General features: G+C 39.6%; 1 long non-coding RNA gene across 1 annotated transcript; it reads right to left on the minus strand.

Moving 5' to 3' along the window:
- Positions 1 to 123: 123 nt before the first annotated feature.
- Positions 124 to 814, minus strand: LOC123728645 (uncharacterized). Its single transcript, XR_006760277.1, has 2 exons — positions 698 to 814; positions 124 to 427 (listed from the first exon to the last, which is right to left on the minus strand). It is a non-coding gene; the product is annotated as an uncharacterized lncRNA (long non-coding RNA).
- Positions 815 to 16,635: the final 15,821 nt, after the last annotated feature.

A 16,635-nucleotide genomic window follows, 5' to 3' on the forward strand; every position in this document is an offset into this window, starting at 1 on the left:
CCCATGCTAAAGGCAAGAAACGTCCTTCTGTACTGAGGTGACAGCAGTAAATAAGTATTAACTGCTTAGAGTTGATGCTAAATGTGGTGACAGAGATGTATATTGTAATGAATAAAAAAAGGGAATCATTAGGATATTTTATTGTTAGAACAACATGTTGCATGTTGATGGGATGTTAGTAAACTATTCTCTGTGCAATACATGTGACTTTTAACCACCTCACTGAAGTGATCTGTAGTCCAGCTGGTCGCTTGAGAACAGAATCTGGGAGGTGACTGAAGTCTTCACATTGCATCCTCATCACCTTGAATGGTTTTGCTGGTTGTTTCTCGTATGGGACAGTGTAGAAACTGTTGAACAGATGCAGCTTGCGCTCATCAATCAACTTTCCACAATCCTTTCTGCACGTCGTGGAACACGCTCTTCCCTGCAGGATACAGTGTAACGTTACATATAACTAGCTAGCTACTCTAGCCATGTCGAATCATCCGGTGGATGGACAAAAAGTAGCTAGCTATGTTTCTTCTATAATCTAGCAATAACATTTGTAACGATAATGTATAAGTTAGTAGCCAACGAACTTTAGCTAATATGTTTTCTCTATAGTTACAAATTAGACAACCCAGAACATACATGTTAGTTACTGTACTCTATAGCTAGCTAGCTTGATTGTTTGATATACGGTTCTTCCACATACCTCTTTTGGACAGCTTTTCCCATTTTTTTCTTGACCCTTACGATTTGTATAGGGTTTTCCCGCATCCCGTAAGATCTTCCTTTGCCTGTCTTTCCATTCTTTTAGTTTTGTTTTACGTTTCTTTCCCACATTTCGGTGATTTTCATCAGCAACAGAAAAGTTGTGCGCTTGTCCGTCCATTCTGAGTGGTGCACATAAACGGTTATTCCACGAGAGCCTATCTTTAAATTTAAACATATTGTTAATTAGCGCGTGGAAAGCTTGTGAAACTGGTTCACTATAGAAAAAGGGTGTCCAATAATGATTTTTCATGTATATCTCGTTTTTTTGAAAAATGTCACATATACGGTTCTTCGTCTGTAGGATTCATATAACCTGCACATAGTGAAAATCATGCAAATCAGCCATCTGTCATTCAGTCAATTCTTAAGGTAGAGACTTCATATTCAGGATTATGTCTAACCCAAAGACAACGTGTGTGGAACAAGAGCTTCCTGTGACAACCGGAAGTTGTTAAAAACAGCCTAGAGCTACTGTCATATGGCCAACAAGCAGATAGTGAAAGTCACGCAACTCAACCATCTGTCATTCAGTCAATTCTTAAGGTAGAGAGTTCATATTCAGGATTCTGTTTATGTCTTTCCGAAAGACAACGTGTGTTGAGCAAGAGCTTACTGTGACAACTGGAAGTGGTTAAAAACAGCCTAGAGCTATTGTCATATAACCTGCACATAGTGAAAATCACACAACTCAGCCATCTGTCATTCAGTCAATTCTTAAGGTAGAGACTTCATATTAAGGATTATGTTTATGTCTACCCCAAATACAACGTGTGTCGAGCAAGAGCTTCCTGTGACAACCGGAAGTTGTTAAAAACAGCCTAGAGCTATTGTCATATGGCCAACCAGCAGATAGTGAAAATCACGCAACTCAACCATCTGTCATTCAGTCAATTCTTAAGGTAGAGACTTCATATTCAGGATTCTGTTTATGTCTACCCCAAAGACAACGTGTGTTGAGCAAGAGGTTCCTGTGACAACCGGAAGTGGTTCAAAACAGCCTAGAGCTATTGTCATATAACCTGCACATAGTGAAAATTCACGCAACTCAACCATGTGTCATTCAGTCAATTCTTAAGGTAGAGACTTCATATTCAGGATCATGTTTATGTCTACCCGAACGACAACGTGTGTTGAGCAAGAGCTTCCTGTGACAACTGGAAGTGGTTAAAAACAGCCTAGAGCTATTGTCATATAACCTGCACATAGTAAAAATCAAGCAACTCAACCATCTGTCATTCAGTCAATTCTTAAGGTAGAGACTTCATATTCAGGATTCTGTTTATGTGTACCCCAAAGACAACTTGTGTGGAGCAAGAGCTTCCTGTGACAACCGGAAGTTGTTAAAAACAGCCTAGAGCTACTGTCATATGGCCAACAAGCAGATAGTGAAAATCACGCAACTCAACCATGTGCCATTCAGTAAATTCTTAAGGTAGAGACTTCATATTCAGGATTCTGTTTATGTATAACCCAAAGACAACGTGTGTGGAACAAGAGCTTCCTGTGACAAGCGGAAGTTGTTAAAAACAGCCTAGAGCTATTGTCATATGGCCAACCAGCAGATAGTGAAAGTCACGCAACTCAACCATCTTTCATTCAGTCAATTCTTAAGGTAGAGACTTCATATTCAGGTTTCTGTTTATGTCTACCCGAAAGACAACGTGTGTTGAGCAAGAGCTTCCTGTGACAACGGGAAGTGGTTAAAAACAGCCTAGAGCTATTGTCATATAACCTGCACATTGTGAAAATCATGCAAATCAGCCATCTGTCATTCAGTCAATTCTTAAGGTAGAGACTTCATATTCAGGATTATGTTCATGTCTAACCCAAAGACAAGGTGTGTGGAACAAGAGCTTCCTGTGAGAACCGGAAGTTGTTAAAAACAGCCTAGAGCTATTGTCATATAAAACGCACATAGTGAAAAGGATGCAACTCATCAATCTGTCATTCATTCAATTCTTAAGGTAGAGACTTCATATTCAGGATTCTGTTTATGTCTACCCCAAATACAACGAGTGTCGAGCAATAGCTTCCTGTGACAACCGGAAGTTGTTAAAAACAGCCTAGAGCTATTGTCATATAAAACGCACATAGTGAAAATCTCGCAACTCAACCATGTGTCATTCAGTCAATTCTTAAGGTAGAGACTTCATATTCAGGATTATGTTTATGTCTACCCGAACGACAACGTGTGTTGAGCAAGAGCTTCCTGTGACAACTGGAAGTGGTTAAAAACAGCCTAGAGCTATTGTCATATAACCTGCACATAGTAAAAACCAAGCAACTCAACCATCTGTCATTCAGTCAATTCTTAAGGTAGAGACTTCATATTCAGGATTATGTTCATGTCTAACCCAAAGACAAGGTGTGTGGAACAAGAGCTTCCTGTGAGAACCGGAAGTTGTTAAAAACAGCCTAGAGCTACTGTCATATGGCCAACAAGCAGATAGTGAAAGTCACACAACTCAACCATCTGTCATTCAGTCAATTCTTAAGGTAGAGACTTCATATTCAGAATTCTGTTTATGTCTACCCGAAAGACAACGTGTGTTGAGCAAGAGCTTCCTGTGACAACTGGAAGTGGTTAAAAACAGCCTAGAGCTATTGTCATATAACCTGCACATAGTGAAAATCACACAACTCAGCCATCTGTCATTCAGTAAATTCTTAAGGTAGAGACTCCATATTCAGGATTATGTTTATGTCTACCCGAACGACAACGTGTGTTGAGCAAGAGCTTCCTGTGACAACTGGAAGTGGTTAAAAACAGCCTAGAGCTATTGTCATATAACCTGCACATAGTAAAAACCAAGCAACTCAACCATCTGTCATTCAGTCAATTCTTAAGGTAGAGACTTCATATTCAGGATTATGTTTATGTCTACCCCAAAGACAACGTGTGTGGAGCAAGAGCTTCCTGTGACAAGCGGAAGTTGTTAAAAACAGCCTAGAGCTATTGTCATATGGAACCAGCACATAGTGAAAGGCATGCAACTCAACAATCTTTCATTCAGTCAATTCTTAAGGTAGAGACTTCATATTCAGGTTTCTGTTTATGTCTACCCGAAAGACAACGTGTGTTGAGCAAGAGCTTCCTGTGACAACGGGAAGTGGTTAAAAACAGCCTAGAGCTATTGTCATATAACCTGCACACAGTGAAAATCATGCAAATCAGCCATCTGTCATTCAGTCAATTCTTAAGGTAGAGACTTCATATTCAGGATTCTGTTTATGTCTACCCCAAAGACAACGTGTGTTGAGCAAGAGCTTCCTGTGACAACCGGAAGTTGTTAAAAACAGCCTAGAGCTATTGTCATATAAAACGCACATAGTGAAAAGCATGCAACTCATCAATCTGTCATTCATTCAATTCTTAAGGTAGAGACTTCATATTCAGGATTCTGTTTATGTCTACCCCAAATACAACGTGTGTCGAGCAAGAGCTTCCTGTGACAACCGGAAGTTGTTAAAAACAGCCTAGAGCTATTGTCATATCAAAACGCACATAGTGAAAATCTCGCAACTCAACCATGTGTCATTCAGTCAATTCTTAAGGTAGAGACTTCATATTCAGGATTATGTTTATGTCTACCCGAACGACAACGTGTGTTGAGCAAGAGCTTCCTGTGACAACGGTAAGTGGTTAAAAACAGCCTAGAGCTATTGTCATATAACCTGCACATAGTGAAAATCATGCAAATCAGCCATCTGTCATTCAGTCAATTCTTAAGGTAGAGACTTCATATTCAGGATTATGTTTATGTCTAACCCAAAGACAACGTGTGTGGAGCAAGAGCTTCCTGTGACAACTGGAAGTGGTTAAAAACAGCCTAGAGCTATTGTCATATAACCTGCACATAGTAAAAATCAAGCAACTCAACCATCTGTCATTCAGTCAATTCTTAAGGTAGAGACTTCATATTCAGGATTCTGTTTATGTCTACCCCAAAGACAACGTGTGTGGAGCAAGAGCTTCCTGTGAAACCGGAAGTTGTTAAAAACAGCCTAGAGCTACTGTCATATGGCCAACAAGCAGATAGTGAAAGTCACGCAACTCAACCATCTGTCATTCAGTCAATTCTTAAGGTAGAGACTTCATATTCAGGATTCTGTTTATGTCTACCCGAAAGACAACGTGTGTTGAGCAAGAGCTTCCTGTGACAACTGGAAGTGGTTAAAAACAGCCTAGAGCTATTGTCATATAACCTGCACATAGTGAAAATCAAGCAACTCAACCATCTGTCATTCAGTCAATTCTTAAGGTAGAGACTTCATATTCAGGATTCTGTTTATGTCTACCGCAAAGACAACTTGTGTGGAGCAAGAGCTTCCTGTGACAACCGGAAGTTGTTAAAAACAGCCTAGAGCTACTGTCATATGGCCAACAAGCAGATAGTGAAAATCACGCAACTCAACCATGTGCCATTCAGTCAATTCTTAAGGTAGAGACTAGATATTCAGGATTCTGTTTATGTCTACCCCAAAGACAACGTGTGTGGAGCAAGAGCTTCCTGTGACAACCGGAAGTTGTTAAAAACAACCTAGAGCTATTGTCATATGGCCAACCAGCAGATAGTGAAAGTCACGCAACTCAACCATCTGTCATTCAGTCAATTCTTAAGGTAGAGACTTCATATTCAGGATTCTGTTTATGTCTACCCGAAAGACAACGTCTGTTGAGCAAGAGCTTCCTGTGACAACTGGAAGTGGTTAAAAACAGCCTAGAGCTATTGTCATATAACCTGCACATAGTGAAAATCATGCAAATCAGCCATCTGTCATTCAGTCAATTCTTAAGGTAGAGACTTCATATTCAGGATTATGTTTATGTCTAACCCAAAGACAACGTGTGTGGAACAAGAGCTTCCTGTGACAACCGGAAGTTGTTAAAAACAGCCTAGAGCTATTGTCATATAAAACGCACATAGTGAAAAGCATGCAACTCATCAATCTGTCATTCATTCAATTCTTAAGGTAGAGACTTCATATTCAGGATTCTGTTTATGTCTACCCCAAAGACAACGTGTGTGGAGCAAGAGCTTCCTGTGACAACCGGAAGTTGTTAAAAACAGCCTAGAGCTATTGTCATATGGCCAACCAGCAGATAGTGAAAGTCACGCAACTCAACCATCTGTCATTCAGTCAATTCTTAAGGTAGAGACTTCATATTCAGGATTCTGTTTATGTCTACCCGAAAGACAACGTGTGTTGAGCAAGAGCTTCCTGTGACAACTGGAAGTGGTTAAAAACAGCCTAGAGCTATTGTCATATAACCTGCACATAGTGAAAATCATGCAAATCAGCCATCTGTCATTCAGTCAATTCTTAAGGTAGAGACTTCATATTCAGGATTATGTTTATGTCTACCCCAAATACAACGTGTGTCGAGCAAGAGCTTCCTGTGACAACCGGAAGTTGTTAAAAACAGCCTAGAGCTATTGTCATATAAAACGCACATAGTGAAAATCACGCAACTCAACCATGTGTCATTCAGTCAATTCTTAAGGTAGAGACTTCATATTCAGGATTATGTTTATGTCTACCCGAAAGACAACGTGTGTTGAGCAAGAGCTTCCTGTGACAACTGGAAGTGGTTAAAAACAGCCTAGAGCTATTGTCATATAACCTGCACATAGTAAAAATCAAGCAACTCAACCATCTGTCATTCAGTCAATTCTTAAGGTAGAGACTTCATATTCAGGATTCTGTTTATGTCTACCCCAAAGACAACGTGTGTGGAGCAAGAGCTTCCTGTGACAACCGGAAGTTGTTAAAAACAGCCTAGAGCTACTGTCATATGGCCAACAAGCAGATAGTGAAAGTCACGCAACTCAACCATCTGTCATTCAGTCAATTCTTAAGGTAGAGACTTCATATTCAGGATTCTGTTTATGTCTACCCAAAAGACAACGTGTGTTGAGCAAGAGCTTACTGTGACAACTGGAAGTGGTTAAAAACAGCCTAGAGCTATTGTCATATAACCTGCACATAGTGAAAATCACACAACTCAGCCATCTGTCATTCAGTCAATTCTTAAGGTAGAGACTTCATATTCAGGATTATGTTTATGTCTACCCCAAAGACAACGTGTGTGGAGCAAGAGCTTCCTGTGACAACCGGAAGTTGTTAAAAACAGCCTAGAGCTATTGTCATATGGCCAACCAGCAGATAGTGAAAGTCACGCAACTCAACCATCTGTCATTCAGTCAATTCTTAAGGTAGAGACTTCATATTCAGGATTCTGTTTATGTCTACCCGAAAGACAACGTGTGTTGAGCAAGAGCGTCCTGTGACAACTGGAAGTGGTTAAAAACAGCCTAGAGCTATTGTCATATAACCTGCACATAGTGAAAATCATGCAAATCAGCCATCTGTCATTCAGTCAATTCTTAAGGTAGAGACTTCATATTCAGGATTATGTTTATGTCTACCCGAAAGACAACGTGTGTCGAGCAAGAGCTTCCTGTGACAACCGGAAGTTGTTAAAAACAGCCTAGAGCTATTGTCATATAAAACGCACATAGTAAAAAGCATGCAACTCATCAATCTGTCATTCGTTCAATTCTTAAGGTAGAGACTTCATATTCAGGATTCTGTTTATGTCTACCCCAAATACAACGTGTGTCGAGCAAGAGCTTCCTGTGACAACCGGAAGTTGTTAAAAACAGCCTAGAGCTACTGTCATATGGCCAACAAGCAGATAGTGAAAGTCACGCAACTCAACCATCTGTCATTCAGTCAATTCTTAAGGTAGAGACTTCATATTCAGGATTCTGTTTATGTCTACCCGAAAGACAACGTGTGTTGAGCAAGAGCTTACTGTGACAACTGGAAGTTGTTAAAAATAGCCTAGAGCTATTGTCATAAAAAACGCACATAGTGAAAAGCATGCAACTCATCAATCTGTCATTCATTCAATTCTTAAGGTAAAGACTTCATATTCAGGATTCTGTTTATGTCTACCCCAAATACAACGTGTGTCGAGCAAGAGCTTCCTGTGACAACCGGAAGTTGTTAAAAACAGCCTAGAGCTACTGTCATATGGCCAACAAGCAGATAGTGAAAGTCACGCAACTCAACCATCTGTCATTAATTCAATTCTTAAGGTAGAGACTTCATATTCAGGATTCTGTTTATGTCTACCCGAAAGACAACGTGTGTTGAGCAAGAGCTTACTGTGACAACTGGAAGCTGTTAAAAACAGCCTAGAGCTATTGTCATATAAAACGCACATAGTGAAAAGCATGCAACTCATCAATCTGTCATTCATTCAATTCTTAAGGTAAAGACTTCATATTCAGGATTCTGTTTATGTCTACCCCAAATACAACGTGTGTCGAGCAAGAGCTTCCTGTGACAACCGGAAGTTGTTAAAAACAGCCTAGAGCTATTGTCATATAAAATGCACATAGTGAAAATCACGCAACTCAACCATGTGTCATTCAGTCAATTCTTAAGGTAGAGACTTCATATTCAGGATTCTGTTTATGTCTAACCGAAAGACAACGTGTGTGGAGCAAGAGCTTCCTGTGACAACCGGAAGTTGTTAAAAACAGCCTAGAGCTACTGTCATATGGCCAACAAGCAGATAGTGAAAGTCACGCAACTCAACCATCTGTCATTCAGTCAATTCTTAAGGTAGAGACTTCATATTCAGGATTCTGTTTATGTCTACCCAAAAGACAACGTGTGTTGAGCAAGAGCTTACTGTGACAACTGGAAGTGGTTAAAAACAGCCTAGAGCTATTGTCATATAACCTGCACATAGTGAAAATCACACAACTCATCCATCTGTCATTCAGTCAATTCTTAAGGTAGAGACTTCATATTCAGGATTATGTTTATGTCTACCCCAAAGACAACGTGTGTGGAGCAAGAGCTTCCTGTGACAACCGGAAGTTGTTAAAAACAGCCTAGAGCTATTGTCATATGGCCAACCAGCAGATAGTGAAAGTCACGCAACTCAACCATCTGTCATTCAGTCAATTCTTAAGGTAGAGACTTCATATTCAGGATTCTGTTTATGTCTACCCGAAAGACAACGTGTGTTGAGCAAGAGCTTCCTGTGACAACTGGAAGTGGTTAAAAACAGCCTAGAGCTATTGTCATATAACCTGCACATAGTGAAAATCATGCAAATCAGCCATCTGTCATTCAGTCAATTCTTAAGGTAGAGACTTCATATTCAGGATTATGTTTATGTCTACCGGAAAGACAACGTGTGTCGAGCAAGAGCTTCCTGTGACAACCGGAAGTTGTTAAAAACAGCCTAGAGCTATTGTCATATAAAACGCACATAGTGAAAAGCATGCAACTCATCAATCTGTCATTCGTTCAATTCTTAAGGTAGAGACTTCATATTCAGGATTCTGTTTATGTCTACCCCAAATACAACGTGTGTCGAGCAAGAGCTTCCTGTGACAACCGGAAGTTGTTAAAAACAGCCTAGAGCTACTGTCATATGGCCAACAAGCAGATAGTGAAAGTCACGCAACTCAACCATCTGTCATTCAGTCAATTCTTAAGGTAGAGACTTCATATTCAGGATTCTGTTTATGTCTACCCAAAAGACAACGTGTGTTGAGCAAGAGCTTACTGTGACAACTGGAAGTGGTTAAAAACAGCCTAGAGCTATTGTCATATAAAACGCACATAGTGAAAAGCATGCAACTCATCAATCTGTCATTCGTTCAATTCTTAAGGTAGAGACTTCATATTCAGGATTCTGTTTATGTCTACCCCAAATACAACGTGTTTCGAGCAAGAGCTTCCTGTGACAACCGGAAGTTGTTAAAAACAGCCTAGAGCTATTGTCATATGGCCAACCAGCAGATAGTGAAAATCACGCAACTCAACCATCTGTCATTCAGTCAATTCTTAAGGTAGAGACTTCATATTCAGGATTCTGTTTATGTCTACCCCAAAGACAACGTGTGTGGAGCAAGAGCTTCCTGTGACAACCGGAAGTGGTTAAAAACAGCCTAGAGCTATTGTCATATAACCTGCACATAGTGAAAATTCACGCAACTCAACCATGTGTCATTCAGTCAATTCTTAAGGTAGAGACTTCATATTCAGGATTATGTTTATGTCTACCCGAACGACAACGTGTGTTGAGCAAGAGCTTCCTGTGACAACTGGAAGTGGTTAAAAACAGCCTAGAGCTATTGTCATATAACCTGCACATAGTAAAAATCAAGCAACTCAACCATCTGTCATTCAGTCAATTCTTAAGGTAGAGACTTCATATTCAGGATTCTGTTTATGTCTACCCCAAAGACAACGTGTGTGGAGCAAGAGCTTCCTGTGACAACCGGAAGTTGTTAAAAACAGCCTAGAGCTACTGTCATATGGCCAACAAGCAGATAGTGAAAATCATGCAACTCAACCATGTGCCATTCAGTAAATTCTTAAGGTAGAGACTTCATATTCAGGATTCTGTTTATGTCTACCCCAAAGTCAACGTGTGTGGAGCAAGAGCTTCCTGTGACAACCGGAAGTTGTTAAAAACAGCCTAGAGCTATTGTCATATGGCCAACCAGCAGATAGTGAAAGTCACGCAACTCAACCATCTGTCATTCAGTCAATTCTTAAGGTAGAAACTTCATATTCAAGATTCTGTTTATGTCTACCCGAAAGACAACATGTGTTGAGCAAGAGCTTCCTGTGACAACCGGAAGTGGTTAAAAACAGCCTAGAACTATTGTCATATAACCTGCACATAGTGAAAATCACGCAACTCAACCATGTGCCATTCAATCAATTCTTAAGGTAGAGACTTCATATTCAGGATTCTGTTTATGTCTACCCCAAAGACAACGTGTGTTGAGCAAGAGCTTCCTGTGACAACCGGAAGTGGTTAACCTCTTGAGCATCTGATCCCGTTAGCGGGATCAAAATCCAGCGAAAAATCATATCGCCAATTAGCATTAAAAAATTATCATAATTTTTTACAAAAATTAAAAATATTTTTTTTTTTTTTTTATAGATACACCTCTCCTGAATCGACCCACGTCGTCCGATTTCAAAAAGGTTTTACAGGAAAAGCAAATCATTAGATTATATTAGATGAGTCCATCGTAAAAAGCAGCTTCATAGCCATTTTCCGACCAACCACTTCCATCACATATTATCAATAAACAGCTAAATGTAGCACTAACCTTTTACAAACTTCATCAGATGGCACCCCTAGGACATCATGTTATACAATGCATGCATTCTTTTGTTCAATAAAGGTCATATTTATATATAAAAACAGCATTTTACATCTCTGTCTGACGTTGACTACCTAATTTCCCCTCAAAAGCGTCCCGGTAAACAATGCTACGTTTCAATAAATTGCTATACTATAACGATTTTTTAAATGTATATTGTCAATCTAACATTTATAGATGAATATCTCTTGAGAACACCCGTCATACCAGATTTTAAATTAACTTTACTGGGTAATCACACTTTGCGATAAAAGGAGATGCGATACTCAGAAAATCAGCTAATATACAGTGCTCGGCGCCATCTTGGATGCAACAGTATGAACCATCTCATCTTCAATAATATTGTCAATAATCGCCTACCTTTAGTTGTCTTCATCAGAAAGCATCCCAGGTCCACAACAGATGTATTTTCGGTCAAAAAAGTCCATACTTCACGTTCCATTAGCCTGATGTTGGTAGCGCGTCCTATGGCTCTCTCCAAACGCAGCTCTGCACTTCATACTGAAAGCAATCCTCGCGCATGTAGGTTCGTTCAAACATGTCAAACGTTGTATAAAATAAATGTTCAGGGCCACTAACACCAAGAGAGCCAATAAGATTCGAGGGGGATGATTTCATTGCCTTTAAAACCGTTTCCAAAGGTGGGGGCAGACAGACGCCGGCGTCATAATGGTGATGGCCCATCCCCTGTGACCAATTTCAAACTCCTGTCATTCACTGAGTTTTGACTCTATAAGGCTCAAACCACTGTGAAAGGACTGGCGACATCTAGTGGAAGCAATAGGAAGTGCCAAAATATTCCTAAACCCCTGTGTTTTTCAATGGGATAGGTTAGAACTCAATACAACACATCAGGTATCCACTTCCTGTCAGAAAATGTCTCAGGGTTTTGCCTGCCAAATGAGTTCTGTTATACTCACAGACACCATTCAAACAGTTTTAGAAACTTTAGAGTGTTTTCTATCCATATATAATAAGTATATGCATGCCCTATCTTCTGAGTTTGATTAGTAGGCCGTTGAAAATGGGAACGATTTTTTTTCAAAATGCGCTGTGGCGCCCCCTATCCTAGGGTATCCTCAAGAGGTTAAAAACAGCCTAGAGCTATTGTCATATAAAACGCACATAGTGAAAATCACGCAACTCAACCATCTGTCATTCAGTCAATTCTTAAGGTAGAGACTTCATATTCAGGATTCTGTTTATGTCTACCCCAAAGACAACGTGTGTGGAGCAAGAGCTTCCTGTGACAACCGGAAGTTGTTAAAAACAGCCTAGAGCTATTGTCATATGGCCAACCAGCAGATAGTGAAAATCACAAAACTCAACCATGTGTCATTCAGTCAATTCTTAAGGTACAGACTTCATATTCAGGATTCTGTTTATGTCTACCCCAAAGACGTGTGTGGAGCAAGAGCTTCCTGTGACAACCGGAAGTTGTTAAAAACAGCCTAGAGCTATTGTCATATAAAACGCACATAGTGAAAATCACGCAACTCAACCATCTGTCATTCAGTCAATTCTTAAGGTAGAGACTTCATATTCAGGATTCTGTTTATGTCTACACCAAAGACAACGTGTGTGGAACAAGAGCTTCCTGTGACAATCGGAAGTTGTTAAAAACAGCCTAGAGCTATTGTCATAAAAAAACACATAGTGAAAATCACGCAACTCAACCATGTGCCATTCAATCAATTCTTGAGGTAGAGACTTCATATTCAGGATTCTGTTTATGTCTACCCCAAAGACACCGTGTGTGGAGTAAGAGCTTCCTGTGACAACCGGAAGTGGTTAAAAACAGCCTAGAGCTATTGTCATATAAAACGCACATAGTGAAAATCATGCAACTCAACCATCTGTCATTCAGTCAATGCTTAAGGTAGAGACTTCATATTCAGGATTCTGTTTATGTCCACCACAAAGACAACGTGTGTGGACCAAGAGCTTCCTGTGACAACCGGAAGTTGTTAAATACAGCCTAGAGCTATTGTCATATGGCCAACCAGCAGATAGTGAAAATCACACAACTCAACCATCTTTCATTCAGTCAATTCTTAAGGTAGAGACTTCATATTCAGGATTCTGTTTATGTCTACCCCAAAGACAACGTGTGTTGAGCAAGAGCTTCCTGTGACAACCGGAAGTGGTTAACCCTTTCACGCGTGAGTTCCAAAAATCTCTAACGGTTGCCACAGCGTGAGTTTTTTTTATGCACGTGATGTTAGAATGTTCTCTCCATTCCAGAATGTGATTGTTACGTAACAGTGCATTTAATCCGTGCTGCCCTCAAACCAAAGCACGCAGACTGTTTTTATTTATAGGCTGTTTCAACTTCAATTTCAAATGATTTTCTAACAAGTTTTTATTTTCTAAGAACAGTTTGAATTTAGGTGTGTTCCGCCTCCTCATTTATTCACATAAAAATTGTCCTTTTTACTTTTGCGACAATTAAATTTTTGGGACATTTCTGACCCGGACAAAATTCCCCAAGCACTTTCCAATTGTTTGTGCAGTTCAAGTCTGCAGACATTTGCTAATCTCCCGACAGAACAGGATCTGCACACGTGTTCACATTTTCCATCTGTTGCCCTCATTGTTTTCGTTACTAATAATAACTTTGGAAATGTGTGCGTTTCTATTAAAGTAAGTGCATTATTACGTTGTAATAGTTTATGTATGTCGTTTCTATTGTAGCGTACTGTATGTATGGAGCATAATAGATTTGTGTATATTCTTTATAACCGCGGACACGTGAGGTAACGTTACTCATTTTATAACCTTTATGTTATATTCAATCGTGCTTAGGTAGCTAGCTACATGTTTCTATCAGCTCTGTAAAACAATGCTAATTGCATCAGAGAAGTATTATCTTGTGTTGTATTATGAAGCTACATGGCCTTATGACTCCCTAGTGGCGCAGCGGTCAAAGGCACAGCACGGGGTCAAAGGCACAGCACGGTGCTAGAGACGTCACTACAGACTCCCTGGTTCAAATCCATGCTGCGTTTCTAAGTAAGTGCCTTATTACATTATAATAGTTTCCGTATGCCGTAGCGAGAATAATGTATACTTCTTATAAGCGAGGGGACGTTACTCATTTTATAACTTTACATTTTAGTCATTTAGCAGACGCTCTTATCCAGAGCGACTTACAGTAGTGAATGAATACATTTCATACGTTTTTTTTTCTTCCGTACTGGCCCCCTGTGGGAATCGAACCCACAACCCTGGCGTTGCAAACACCATGCTCTACCAATTGAGCCACAGGGAGGCCCACCTTCATGGTGTTATATTCAATCATGCTTAGGTAGCTAGCTACATTCTTCTATTAGCTCTGTAAAACAATGCTAGTTGCGTCGGAGAAGTATTAGCTTGTGTTGTATTTTGAAGCTACATGGCCTTACGACTCCCTAGTGGCGCAGCGCTCAAAGGCACTGCATCTCAGTGCTAGAGGCATCACTACAGACACCCTGGTTCAAATCCAGGCTGTATCACAACTGGCTGTGATTGGGAGTCCCATAGGGCAGCGCACAATTGGCCCAGCGTTGTCCGAGTTTGGCCGGTGTAGGCCATCATAGGTAAATAATAATTTGCTGTTAACCTGTTAGGGCTAGGGGGCAGTATTTGCACGGCTGGATAAAAAAAATGTACCCGATTTAATCTGGTTACTAATCCTACCCAGTAACTAGAATATGCATATACTTATTATATATTGATAGAAAACACCCTAAAGTTTCTAAAACTGTTTGAATGGTGTCTGTGAGTATAACAGAACTCATTTGGCAGGCAAAACCCTGAGACATTTTCTGACAGGAAGTGGATACCTGATGTGTTGTATTACCTTTAAACCTATCCCATTGAAAAACACAGGGGCTGAGGAATATTTTGGCACTTCCTATTGCTTCCACTAGATGTCACCAGCCTTTACAAAGTGTTTTGAGTCTTCTGGAGGGAGATCTGACCGAACAAGAGCCATGGAACGATGATGGCCCATTAGACACCTGGCGCGCGAGTTCATGTTGGGTACCCTCGTTCCAATACGTTATAAAAGAGTATGCATTCGTCCACCTTGAATATTATTCATGTTCTGGTTAAAAAAGGCCCTAATGATTTATGCTATACAACGTTTGACATGTTTGAACGAACGTAAATATATTTTTTCCCCTCGTTCATGACGAGAAGTCCGGCTGGCTTAGATCATGTGCTAACAAGACGGAGATTTTTGGACATAAATGATGAGCTTTTTTGAACAAAACTACATTCGTTATGGACCTGTGATACCTGGAAGTGACATCTGATGAAGAGAATCAAAGGTAATGGATTATTTACATAGTATTTTCGATTTTAGATCTCCCCAACATGACGTCTAGTCTGTATCGCAACGCGTATTTTTCTGGGCGCAGTGCTCAGATTATTGCAAAGTGTGATTTCCCAGTAAGGTTATTTTTAAATCTGGCAAGTTGATTGCGTTCAAGAGATATAAATCTATAATTCTTTAAATGACAATATAATATTTTACCAATGTTTTCTAATTTTAATTATTTAATTTGTGACGCTGACTTGACTGCCGGTTATTGGAGGGAAACGATTTCCTCAACATCAATGCCATAGTAAAACGCTGTTTTTGGATATAAATATGAACTTGATAGAACTAAAAATGCATGCATTGTCTAACATAATGTCCTAGGAGTGTCATCTGATGGAGATTGTAAAAGGTTAGTGCATCATTTTAGCTGGTTTTATGGTTTTGGTGACCCTGTCTTTGAATTGACAAAACATTACACACAACTCTTGTAAATGTACTGTCCTAACATACTCTAAATTTATGCTTTTGCCGTAAAACCTTTTTGAAATCGTAAAACGTGGTTATATTAAGGAGATGTTTATCTTTCAAAGGGTGTAAAATAGTTGTATGTTTGAAAAATTTGAATTTTGACATTTATTTGGATTCAAATTTGCCGCTCTTGAAATGCACCTGCTGTTGATGGAGTGCACCACGGGGGGGACGCTAGCATCCCACCTAGCCCATAGAGGTTAAATGACTTGCCTAGTTAAATAAAATAAAACATATGACCATGGTTTGTTTATTTGGTCTATTCAGCATTGCTCTGTTCTGCCCTGCCTTGCCCCCTTGTGGAGCTCAAAAGTTAGTTTCTTACTGTTATAACTCAAATCTGTGATTTTGTCAATGCAATAAACTATTTTTATAGCTGTGTTTATTATGTTATTTGTAATATTGTTTTATTGCTATATCCTTATATTGTATTCTAATTAATAATTCCTATTTTTTCTGTACTTTCAGAAACCACAAACAGTATATGCCAATATCATAACTGGACATCTTTCGAGCTGAAGATTGAGGACAGCTTTTGTATGCTAACGTTCTCTCCTTAACAGTTTTACTGGATGGAAACACAGCAAGAAAACACATAGGCCAATATGTAATAGTCGTCTATTTTATTGAAGTATTGGTAGTTGGTTCAACAACAACTTGTTTTACTAGAGGACAAAAAATTGAATATGCATAACCCATATTTAATATTCATGCAGTGACTGAACAACAACTGCATTTCCACCCCCACCTCTAAAGGCATAGTATCATGACAGGTCACCTGTCAAGTCACCTGTCAGGTCAGTCAGTCACTTATTGCTGCAGATGTGC

The sequence above is a fragment of the Salmo salar genome, chromosome ssa18 (genome assembly GCF_905237065.1).
Source record: "Salmo salar chromosome ssa18, Ssal_v3.1, whole genome shotgun sequence".
NCBI lineage: Eukaryota > Metazoa > Chordata > Actinopteri > Salmoniformes > Salmonidae > Salmo > Salmo salar.